Consider the following 13,179-nt stretch of genomic DNA (forward strand, 5'->3'; position numbering starts at 1 on the left):
CGCTTGGGTGCGATACGATGAAAACGTTTATATAACAAAGTACGGATCTAATTAGCGGTTACTTTTAAGATAACCTTTTAACACAACCACATACGTCACCTGCTGCGAAGAGTGCCTCATACCACCTACCTAAAACTTTAAGTAAGTGGACAGTACTTATAACAATTTGGCGAAGTTCTTTGTGCTTTAGTTGGCAGCTCTGCAACCATCACGAAACATAACAGCCAGCGAGAGATTTTTGCTTGTGATACTGTGTTCGACATCGTGTAACTTACAATTAATTTGAATTTCCAGACTTCAACAACTGAACCAACGGCGAAATAATCAGAAGTCAGATCTAGACTTTAGTTTGTGTTCTGTCTGAAATGTGTCACCTGTGTTTGGAATTATATTATATCTTCGTGTCTTGCGTGTCAAAATCGTTAAAACGGATAAGTATGTAGTAAAATTCAAAAGAACTTTGATAGATAATCGTGATGGCGATGGTGATATCGAATCGACAGCGTGTAGCAGTAAAAGAGGATCGTCTTCGTCAGCTTTTGACAATGAAATCACTGTTACTATTTCTGGTTGTTGTTGTTGTGGTCTTCAGCCCTGAGACTATTTTGATGCAGCTCTCCATGTTACCCTATCCTGTGCAAGCTTCTTCATCCCCCAGTACTTACTGCATGTTACATCCTTCTGAATCTGCTTAGTGTATTCATCTCTTGGTCTCCCTCTACGATTTTTACCCTCCACGCTGCCCTCCAATGCTAAATTTGTGATCCCTTGATGCCTCAGAACATGTCCTACCAACCCTGGCACTTAGAACTACTTAAACCTGACTAAGCTAGGACATCACACACATCCATGCCTGAGGCAGGATTCGAACCTGCGACCGTAACGGTCACGCGGTTCCAGACTGGAGCTCCTAGAACCGTCAAGTTGTGCCACAAACTCCTCCCCAATTCTATTCAATACCTCCTCATTAGATATGTGATCTACCCATCTAATCTTCAGCATTCCTCTGTAGCTGCACATTTCGAAAGCTTCTATTCTCTTCTTGTCTAAACTATTTATCCTCCATGTTTCACTTCCATACATGGCTACACTCCATACAAATACTTTCAGAAACGACTTTCTGACACTTAAATCTATACTCGATGTTAACAAATTTCCTTTCTTCAGAAACGCTTTCCTAGCCATTGCCAGTCTACATTTTATATTCTCTCTACTTCGACCATCATCAGTTATTTTGCTCCCCAAATAGCAAAACTTCTTTATTACTTTAAGTGTCTCATTTCCTAATCTTATTCCCTCAGCATCACCCGACTTAATTCAACTACATTCCATTATGCTTGTTTTGCTTTTGTTCATGTTCATCTTATATCCTATTTTGTGGTAGTTCCACGAAAAACGAATCCGGCAGTGGATGTGGCAGCCACAGGTTCAGGACTTTAAAAAAAACTGGGAAAAACATTTACACTGCTTCAGAATGACGAAAAAGATGAAGGAGTTTATTGTCTATTGTGTTGGTCTATGCGCGGAAACAACAGATTGCCTCCAAAAACTGTTACTGCGAACAAGGATTCCTATAATGCAATCGTTAAATACGGCTTTAAGAACTGGTCTGTTGCTCTAAAGCGATTCAGATCTCATGAAAAAAGTAATCTGCATATGTGTTCAGTTACTACAGATAATTCTATGAAAAAAGAAGTAAACATTTTGTCATCAATTAGTTGTTCTGAAGTAAAAGAAATACAGGCTGTTACTGTTTGTTTAAGGAAAAGTTTGACTCCAGTATTTTTCTTGGTTTGCCAAGGATTGGCCTTACGTAGTCATGTTGATGAATCTTCTAATTCTGTCAGTTTTCTGAAATTACTTTTCGAGCGTGTACCCGAACTGAAACTGCGGCTTAATCAGACTCATTACAGGTGGATGTCTCATGACACAATTAATGAAATTGTAACATTGATAACTACTTCTCTTCAGAGAATGTTGGACCAACAAATAAAAGAATATGATTTGTATTCATTAATACTGGACGAGACAACAGATATATCAATTAGAGAGCAGATGTCTGTTTGTTTTCGTACTGGTGACTAAAATTTTTGCTGTGCAATAATCAATAGTTGTTTTGTGGTTTTAATGAGCTCCAATTAACGGATTTCCTGTTTAAATCTTTGAAGTATGTATTATCAAGATATTCTATTTCTGTAAACAATTGTCGTTGACAGTGTTATGGCGGAGCGTTAAACGTTAGCGGTTGTCTGCAAAGATTACAGTCAAGGATAACAGAAATTGAACCCAGACCTATTTACATTCACTGCTTGGCTCATTCTCTACATTTAGTTTTTCAAGACTCATTTAATAACATCCCAGTAATAAGAGATATTCTGGCAGTTCTCAAAGACTTGATTTCATATATTCGCGTTTTACCCAAGAGGCTAGGAAAATTCGGAAATCTTAAATAGTTGCTTTCAGATACTCATCTCACTGATACAGGTCAAAACTTAAGATCAGTCTGTCCAACGAGACGCTGCATGCGTGTCGTGTCTCTATTGTGTATATACAACAATTATGAAGTTCTTTTGCAATTTCTTAATGATGCACAAGATGAAAGAAATTATGCTGGTGCAAAAGCTACAGTATTTGTAAAATGCCTGCAAAAATTTGAAACTTTGTTTCATATTAGGATGTTAATTGTTGTATTCCAAAGAACAGAGGATCTTAATGCCATACTTCAAAAAGTTTAATTGAATTTCTTCCTTGCTCGTAATACTGTAGATGTTTTGTCTACAACAGAAGGAGACAGAAATACGGATACATTTTTATCACTTTGGGAACTTGCTAAAGATGAGTGTAATGCGCTGCAATTAAGTCTCCTCACTGTTTCACAAGAGAGAAAATTGCTTTTAAAATTAGCATGTGGTGAAGGGACATCCTCCTCTAGCGTCACTCTTTCTCAGTAGTAGTTGTCCATACCAGAAGTATTTTTCGAATTTTGGACAACTCAATATTGTCTCAGTTGCTTTTCTGAAAACTTTCACATAATTTTATACACAGTATGTTATATTTAAAACTAAAATTTATGAAAGTGAATTACTTTATAGTATGTTTATTAACGACGATATAATCGATAAGTACTAGTTCTGAATGTACAGGAAAAATTATTTTTTAGAAACATTTGAAATTGCGAACTATTGGCACACTTAAATGTCTATTATTAATTACGCAATCCTGCACCGTTTACTATAGTTATTTCTGGATTCATTTATGAAATAATAATCGAAATTAATAATGTAACAGAAACTAGTAGAAATTTATTTGTTAAGAAAAATTGTAAACCCTTCGGAATATGGTTATTTCCGCAGAGTGTGAGAGTCGTAAGCATGCCTCTGATGTGATCGGACGCATTTTTGTATTTTGTGTGAACAATGTAATTTCGACTATGTTGATGTGAAAAATCACAAGACTGTGTGATATACTAAAAACTGGAAAAATGTATCTACGTAAAAACAAAAATTCTGAACCAACAATCTTATTTGGATCAATCCAACCGTGAGGACTTATAATGTGATATTTTCAGCTTCAAGGGTCAGACCCCTAGACAAGAAGAACTGTTGCCAAGTCTACATGAAAAGTTAAGTAAACTAAAAAGTTTATTGTAATCTACGCTCATCTCAAATCTTCATAAAAGGCTAATGTGGACAATAGACGGAATTAAGGAGGGGGTAGATTACAACGTGTACTGAAGAACGGTTTCTGCACTTCGAAAACTGGAAACCATGAACTAACACCGGTTAAATCATGTAGCATTATTGAACATCCATTCCGATCTCGCAAGGGAACTGAGCCTGGGACCCTTCATCAACGAATTTCATCAGCAAAACAACTGTCTGGGGGAACACGTTCCTGAATCTCCCTATTTAGGTGAGTGACCATGTATTTTTAGTAACTTTTGTAGCATTTACATTAATGATAATTATACAGGGGGTAATTATGAGTTTCAAAGTGTAACATGTTGAGCATACCCCAAAATATTCAAAAGTCGGCGCCTATGATCTGGACTAGTCTTTGCCCTATCTGACAGAGTTATCTGACAGCTTTCATCTTTGCTGCAGCCAGTATCGACTTAGTCGCCAAAGTATCAAAAACTTGTGACACGTCCACGAGGCTCAATCTTGTCAACTATTGTTTCTTCCTCTAATATACAACAAGCATAATTAGCTCCTTTTGCTAATGACACTGCTATCTGCAATCAATCCAAACATATATACTGTAACTGAAGAAATGGCAAATATTTGTTTTAATATTATAATTGAGAGGATTTCTGCAATTGGCAAATTCTCACTTTCGAAATGATAGATACAGGACACTGAAATGTCTCGAAAACTACACATCGGATCGAAAAGAGTTATAATTTATTTGTTTCGGACGGGGACATCCTACGATACCACACTCTACCCGCCACCTCACCCCATGCGTGTATAACACATGGCGAGGAAATGATAACTAGGGTGGAAATTTCAAATATTTTTCTTAAATTGGGACAAACATCCATTAAGTCAAAAAACAATTCAATTCAGCCACTTTTGCACCTCAAATTATTATAAATCTTGAGGAGAGAAAAATCAGTAGATTAATATAGTTTGCGTATTACCATTCAGTAAAGTCTTATGGAATAATTTTACGTAGTTAGTGCTGTGTCATTCTGTCAATTAGTTCATTTAGCTGTCTCGAAGCGAGTAATAAAGCAGTTTATGGACTACTGCAGATGCTGTCTGGAATTTGGAGTAGACATTTTCTTGAGACATTTAGCATTTGATACGTGTATGCCTCACTTTTATCATCAGCGATGTACAGCACAAAGCACAACATATGTGTGGAGTGGGTGGACTATGTGAGGAACCTGTAACATCCACAGCAACAATGCTGCTAACTGAGAAGAGCCGGCCGAGCGGTTCTAGGCGCTACGGTCTGGAACCGCGCGACCGCTACGGTTGCAGGTTCGAATCCTGCCTCGGGCATGGATGTGTGTGATGTGCTTAGGTTAGTTAGCTTTACGTAGTTCTAAGTTCTAGGGGACTGATGGCCTCGGAAGTTAAGTCCCATAGTCCTCAGAGCCATTTGATTTTGGGAGTCTTACAAAATTGCGATAATGGTAACGATCTTTCGAAAATAATTTATTTTCTTAACTGAAACAGAATCGAAACATTCAGTTTTTACTCTCAGAAAATTACTCCCATGTTGTTAACCACTGATCTAAACACAGCCACCACGTCCAGCAACTTATACAACTCCTGAAATTCGCGGTTTTTCCTTTTTCTGCAGTCGTTCCCATCCTTCAATGGCCAGAAAATCTGTCTCAGAACAGTATTCTCAAGTGTCAGGAGTTTTCTTTCTGTCAGTTGCGTCATAGTCAAGGTCTCTGCACCGTGTAGGACGACTGGTCGGATTACTGTCCTGTAGATCCCAATCTTTGACGATCTCGGCGGAATCTTGGAGTGCAAACTTTGACCTGTTTCCTGCCTGAATTCTTGCCATTATTTGATGCCATGTATGATGCTAGTAGACTTCTCTTGGCCAGAGATTCCCTTTTTGCCGTTGCTAGTCTGCTTTTTATCTGCTTCTTGCTACGTCCATCGTGGATTATTTTGCTGCCTATCAAGCAGAGTTTCTTAAGTTCATCTGTTTCGTGATCGCCAATTATGACGTTAAGTTTGTCGCTGTTCTCTTTTCTACTACATCTCATTACTTCCTTCTGTCTTCGCTTCGCTCTTTGTCCATATTCTCTACTCATTAGACTGTTCATTTCATCCAACAGATCCTGTAATTGTTCTTCGCTTGCCATCAGGATATCAATGTCATCAGCAGATCTTATCATTAATGTACTTTCACCTCGAATTTTAATTCCGCTCAAGAACCTGTCTTTTATTTCCATCGCTGCTTCTTCGATGTGTAGACTGAACAGTAGAAGCGAAGGACTACATGCCTGTCGCACACCATTTTTAATTGGAGCACTTCACACTTGCTCTTCCACTCTTGGTTCAAGCACATGTTGTGTACTACCCGTCTTTCTCTACAGCTTATCGCTATTTTTCTCAGAATTTTTTAGATCTTGCAACATTTTACATTGCCAAACGCTTTTTGCAGGTCAACAATTTCCATGAACGTGCCCTGATTTTTCTTTAGTCTTGCTTCCATTATCAACCGCAACATCAGAACTGCCTCTTGCCGCCTAATTTTGACGAAATATTTCTGACATCTGGAACCTACGGAATACGTTACCATTGTGACAAAGCCTACAATAGTCAGACAACAGTCAAAGTCATCGCCACGCTCGCCTTTGGCAGCCCAGTGACAGCCGAGCGTTGTATCTCCACAGGACATTCGAGAGATTATTCTGTCACGGAAACCTTAAAGTGTTAATAAATCGGTGGAAAGTCGAATGGCGGAAGATCTTATTAGGCCTAATCGTGATGGGTAAGGCCTGGCGTGCGGTGACTTCTTAAATTTCTTCCGAAACAAAACATTTCATGACTAATGAGACGTCTACCGATATTTAATTGTATTAATTCCGACATCTGAATTTTAACTTCTTGAGTTGGCATTCCGACACAAAGAGTGCTCGTGCTATCACCATTACGCATGCGCTTGCGTGCCGTAGACGGAGCAGTGGGGAGTGACTTGTGGTCGTTCATGTAGCAGCTGTCTTGGCTCACGCGTCTGCGCGCCAGTTTTTGGTATAAAATTAGCAGTGGGAACTAGTAATCTCCAGTGCAGAACACTCCCCTGAAGATGGCCCAATGGTTGTCAGCCGAAACATCGTGGCAAGAAGTGTATGTAATCCGGTTGCAGTCCCGAAACTTCATGGAACAGATGGGATGATGAAGGTATTTTCACTAGAGCTCATATGTCCACTCTGAACCCTAAAAACATTGACAGTGTATACGAAGTGTGTTCAAGAAGTAAGGCGACTTTATATTTTTACGAAAAAATATTTATTTATTCATCAATATTCATGTTGTCCCCTTCAAAGTAATCCCCCTCAGAAACAATACACTTGTGCCAACGCTTCTTCCAATCCTCGAAGCACTTATAATAAGCACTTTTTGCTACAGCCTTGAGTACTTCCAGCGATGCAGGTTTTATTTCCTCAGTCGTTGAAAATCTTCGTCCTTTCATAGGTCTCTTTAGCTTTGGGAACAGGAAAAAGTCGCAGGTGGCACAATACGGTGAATATGGTAGCTGAGGCACGATTGTCGTGTTGTTTATGGCCAAACAATCTCTCACAAGCAACCATGAAGGAGCAGTTGCATTGTCGTGATGCAAAAGCATTGAATTGTTTTTCCACAATTGCGGACGTTTTTTGCGTATTGCTTCTCTCAAACGGCTCGTAACGTCAAATTAATATCCCTTACTGTCTGTACAACCTTGAGGCAAAAATTCATGAAGCACTAAGTCACAGCAATTGAAAAAAACAGTGAGCAAAACTTCGACATTTGATCGAACTTGCCGTTCTTTTTTCGGTCTTGGCTCTCCGGGATGCTTCCATTGGGATGACTGGGCTTTGCTTTCGCGGTCATAACCGTAAACTCATGTTCCGTCACCAGTTATGATCCTTTTGAGCAAATCAGGATCATCATTGACGTCATTCAAGAGCTTCTGGGCGATGCTCATGCGTCGGTTCTTCTGATCTAAATTGCCCAAAAGATCCCAAAAAATTGCATGACACTAGCCGACCGATATGCCAACATCCTCAGCAACTTCTCTTACGGTAATTGGACGATTTCCCAAAACTATTTTATTCACAGCTTCGGCATTATCACCTGTTGTTGATGTACTGGAGCGTCCAGAGCGAGGTTCGTCATTGGCATCTTCTCGACCATCTTGGAAGAGCTTGTACCACTTGCAAAATAAATTTTTTTTTTTTTTGGTTAGAGCAGACTCACCGCACGACACTGTCAACCTTTCAGGTGTTTTAGAGCATTTGATTCCATTTTTCACACAAAATTTGACGCAAATTCCTTGCTCCATTTCTTATAATAATCGAAAATCGCCGAGCACAAAAAACACGTCTAAGCTTTCTATCTGTCAAAAATAAAAGAAGTATATCGCACACTTGAAACTTTGAACATATGTTCGGGACATGTGGACCAACATAACAAAAAAAATCGATAATCGAATATACGTTGCACGCGCAGTTTGAGAAGTCACCTTGTTTTTGAACAGCTCTCGTACATGGAACTTACCTTTATACCTAGTGAATGTGAGTGTGCTAATCGCAGTCCACTGAAACTTATTGTTATTATCGGCTGCAAATACCTTTGAGTATTAAATGTTCTGTGATATGATTAGAAGAATTCTAAGATTTTTAAACGGGTCTCCTCAAGAAAGTTATCTGCCTCACAAACCATTCTGACCTTTAGACCAACGCAACGAGAGACAGTTCAGGGTGCCGAAAACGCTGAAATGACTTTATTGTTTAGTTCGTATCCGTGTTGATAACCGCTGAGGACCTCATGAAATTCACGGTGCCGAAAATATCGACATAGACTGCATAACAGGATTTACTTAAAATTTAATAAAAATCGATGTAACTACAAACGTTAGACATGTAATCTGGTAACGATACGGCATAATGAATATATACAATCGATGTTGACGTATTAGGCATCATGTTCCTCTAACTCCTGCGAACGATACACATCTATTAGTATATAGGATGTTCTCCAGAAGAGTCGTAAGACCTCTTTTCTCTGTTTCTTTGGCTGATATTCTCAATTTGGTTTTTGCAAGTGTGGGTGGAGTAGCCCCAAACAAATACCGCTCGTCAGGTCTTCCACGCCACGTCCAGTGTCGGCAGCAGCATTTTCAGACGATCAGTTGGTAACAGGTAGTTTCTTTAAATTAAAATACAGAACGTTCGTACGTTTGAACATTTTATTTCGATTGTTCCAATGCTATACATGTACCTTTGTGAACTTTTCATTTCTGAGAACGCATGCTGTTACAGCGTGATTACCTGTAAATACCACATTAATGCAATAAAAGCTCAAATTGATGTCCGTCAACCTCAATGCATTTGGCAATACGTGTAACGACATTCCTCTCAACAGCGAGTAGTTCGCCTTCCGTAATGTTTGCACATGCATTGATAATGCGCTGACGCATGTTGTCAGGCGTTGTCGGTGGATCACGATAGGAAATATCCTTCGACTTTCCCCCCAGAAAGAAATCCGGGGACGTCAGATCCGGTGAACTTGCGTTCCATGGTATGGTGCTTCGACGACAAATCCACGTCACCAAATATGCTATTCAATACCGCTTCAACCGCACGCGAGCTATGTGCCGGACATCCATGATGTTGGAAGTACATCGCCATTCTGTCATGCAGTGAAACATCTTATAGTAACATCGGCAGAACATTACGTAGGAAATCAGCATACATAGCACCATGTAGATTGCCATCGACAAAATGGGGACCAATTATCCTTCCTCCCATAATGCCGCACCATACATTAACCCGCCAAGGTCGCTGATGTTCTACTTGTCGCAGCCATCGTGGATTTTCCGTTGCCCAATAGTGCATATTATGCCGCTTTACGTTACCGCTGTTGGTGAATGATGCTTCGTCGCTAAATAGAACGCGTGCAAAAAATCTGTCATCGTACCGTAATTCTTCTTGTGCCCAGTGGCAGAACTGTACACGACGTTCAAAGTCGCCTGGTGCACAGAAATATGGTACGGGTGCAATCGATGTTGATGTAGCATTCTCAACACAGACGTTTTTGAGATTCCCGATTCTTGGGCAATTTGTCTGCTACTGACGTGCGGATTAGCCGCGACAGCAGCTAAAACAGCTACCTGGGCATCATTGTTTGTTGCAGGTCGTGGTTGACGTTTCACCTGTGGCTGAACACTTCCTGTTTCCTTAAATAACGTAACTATCCGGCGAACGGTCCGGACACTTGGATGATGTCGTAAAGGATTCCGAGCAGCATACATGGCACACGCCCGTTGGGCATTTTGATCACAATAGCCATACATCAAAACGATATCGACCTTCTCCGCAATTGGTAAACGGGCCATTTTAACACGGGTAATGTATCACGAAGCAAATAACGTCCGCACTGGCGGAATGTTACGTGATACCACGTACTTATACCTTTGTGACTATTTCAGCGCCATCTATCACAAAATGAAGAAAGTGGTCCAACTAAAACATTCATATTTCTTTATGTACTACACGAATATGTAATAAAAAATGGGGGTTCCTATTTTAAAAAACGCAGTTGATAGCTGTTTAACCTATGGCAGCGCCATCTAGCGGGCCAACCATAGCGCCATCTGGTTTCCCCATTCAAGCTAGACGAGTTTCATTCTTTGTAATTTTTTCGATTGATGCTTATTTCGTGGCCCGGTCACTATCAATGGACCACCCTGTATACACACAGGTAATGTTAATTGCGTAAATAACGGGCCGCAGATTTGCGCACGAGGTGATGGCACCCGATAGCCACACAGATGGGTTTCATAGGATTTACATCAGGCGAATTTGGTCGCCGAGGCATCAAGGTGAGTTCATTGTAATGCTTTTCAAACCAGTGTAGCATGTCTCCGAGACACAGTTAACTACACTGCTGAAAGGCGACATCGCTGTCGGGGAAAACATCAAGCATGAAATGATGCAGGTTGTTCGCAGCTGTAAGCGTGTCTTCGATTACTACCACAAGTCCCATGCAAGCGTACGAAAAGTCTCCCATACCGTAATATTGCTCCCACCAGGCTGCGTCCGTAGCGCGCTCCTCGTTTCTGTCCGACGTTCACCTAGATGATGTGACGGTACGTCACATAAATGGACATTTTGAGACAGGGAAAGGAAGTTTTTGCTGTGCGACTTGTGAATTATAAATTATTTCAAGACTGTGTACGTGTGCGCGATGTATAAGAAAGATTAAAAAAGTTAAATAACACCACCAAAAATCACAAACAGCGATGTGACATAAAAATAAAAGAACATTCTTTTTATCTGTGTAATGAAAATGAACATGACTAGAGACTATTGCTTTACTGAAAGCTTCAAATGGCTCTGAGCACTACGGGACTTAACATCTGTGGTCATCAGTCCCCTAGAGCTTAGGACTACTTAAACCTAACTAACCTAAGGACATCACACACATCCATGCCCGAGGCAGGACTCGAACCTGCGACCGTAGCAGTCGCGCGGTTGCGGACTGAGCGCCTAGAACCGCTAGACCACCGCGGCCGGCTTTACTGAAAGCTCTCCTGTTTTGTTTCGTCTAGAGGTAGGCCACCATTGTAGTGCTGGATAATATTTAATGCAAGTTTGATTGTAATTTAGTAAAATATACCTGTAATTGTTATTGGAAAGTGTTTATTATTGACTTAGTTGTCACCTCTCATGATCGCAACCATTAATTACACTTAACAAAATTTTTACAGTACTTCGTAGTGCAGGGAGCTCATTTCCCTCGCAGGATTTAGTCGGCCTTTACGCTGATTGCATTATTTAATTAAAATTTTATGTCATATTATTAAATGATCTTTCATTAACTTCATAGTTAAAATACAGTAGTGGTAGATTTCATTTACATAATTCACGGCATTGAATGAGTTCACTATGTTTCATTTTGGCCGCCTACCGGCAGATGAGATTCTCTCCAGTTTTGCCTTGCAACTAATGTACAAGAATTATTGAAAATCTTTACATTCCGCAATATCCCAGTTACTCTTTATGTAGTTTGGTACATAAGTAACCAGTAGCCACTGACACCCATGTTAATAATTATAGTTTGAGTAAGAATACTCATATTTTCTTTTCTAAATAGCAGTGCTCACGCAAAGAATTTATTAGAATGCGGTGAGTCGCGCGTTGTGTTTAAAAAAATATTATATCGTACGTACTTCGGGGCAGCCGATGTCCGTATGAGTGTTATCGCGGCATAAGTTAATTAAAAGTCTCATGCTAGCCCCATAATATTTAAAGCCACCCCAACCAAAATCGTAAAATATAATTATAGGCTAATAATAAAAAATACATAATTGTCCCATGATAAGTGCCCACACACCCTCACACATTCACATATACACTTATACCGTGATAATGACGGCGCCTTTTAGGACGAACATCGACCTAGTCTAGCAAAATTCTAATTCATCCAAAGAGCGGTCACGTTTCCACTGATCGACAGTTGAAGCCCGATGGTCCCGTTCCCAAAGCGTTCGTAATAGACGACGTCGTTGGGTCGACACGTGAACACGTAGGGGTAGTCTGCAGCTGCGGAGCTCCATGTTCCACAACGTACGATGAACGGTGTGCTCCAAACGACTTGTGCGTGCGCCAGTATTGTGCTCTTTCGGCAGAGATGTCACTTATCGGCATCTATCCTACTTCACAAAGCAGACATGCCACCGAGCGCCATGTTCTGTGAAGATTAGTGGACGTACAACCATTTAGTGCCTAGTGGTAGTTTCACTGTCTTCCTACCTCTTTCCGGAGACACGACAGTAGCACCGAAACATTCGACCTGCTTCGCCATTTTCGAGATACTCGTTCACGGGTTCTGCATAACAATAATCTGCCCTTTGTCAGAGACGCTTATCTCAATGGATTTCCCCATTTGCAGCCCATATCTTTCTAGGGTGATTCGCCGCCCTCATGGTTCAAATGGCTCGAAGCACTATGGGACTTAACATCTGAGGTCATCAGTCCTCTAGATTTAGAACTACTTAAACCTAACTAACCTAAGGACATCACACACATCCATGCCCGCGGCAGGATTCGAACCTGCGACCGTAGGAGCAACGCGGTTCCGGACTGAAGCGCCTAGAACCGCTCGGCCACAAGGCCGGCTCCATCTGCTCCGCTTAGATAGTTTTGTTACCGCGTCACGTGTTCGCGGCCGGCATTCTACGTCGCAATGGGCAGTGGTCGTAATGTTTTGGCTTATCAGTGTATCTGCAGATACATGTTTTGTATCGCCACCATGCGATGCCATCGTACCGACAGCGTTTGGGAGTTATAGCGACCTAGATCCTACGCCGATACCACAAGGAGGCGCAAAGTGCTGCGTCAGCAGCGCTGGCGGGCAAAGGTTAGAGTATAGAGCAGACTTTAAGGTGCACCGAACTCTCTGTGTGAAGCTAATCGTTAAGCCGGGATTTCCCAGGAGC

The sequence above is a fragment of the Schistocerca serialis genome, chromosome 8 (assembly GCF_023864345.2).
Source record: "Schistocerca serialis cubense isolate TAMUIC-IGC-003099 chromosome 8, iqSchSeri2.2, whole genome shotgun sequence".
In the NCBI taxonomy this organism is placed as follows: Eukaryota; Metazoa; Arthropoda; class Insecta; order Orthoptera; family Acrididae; genus Schistocerca; species Schistocerca serialis.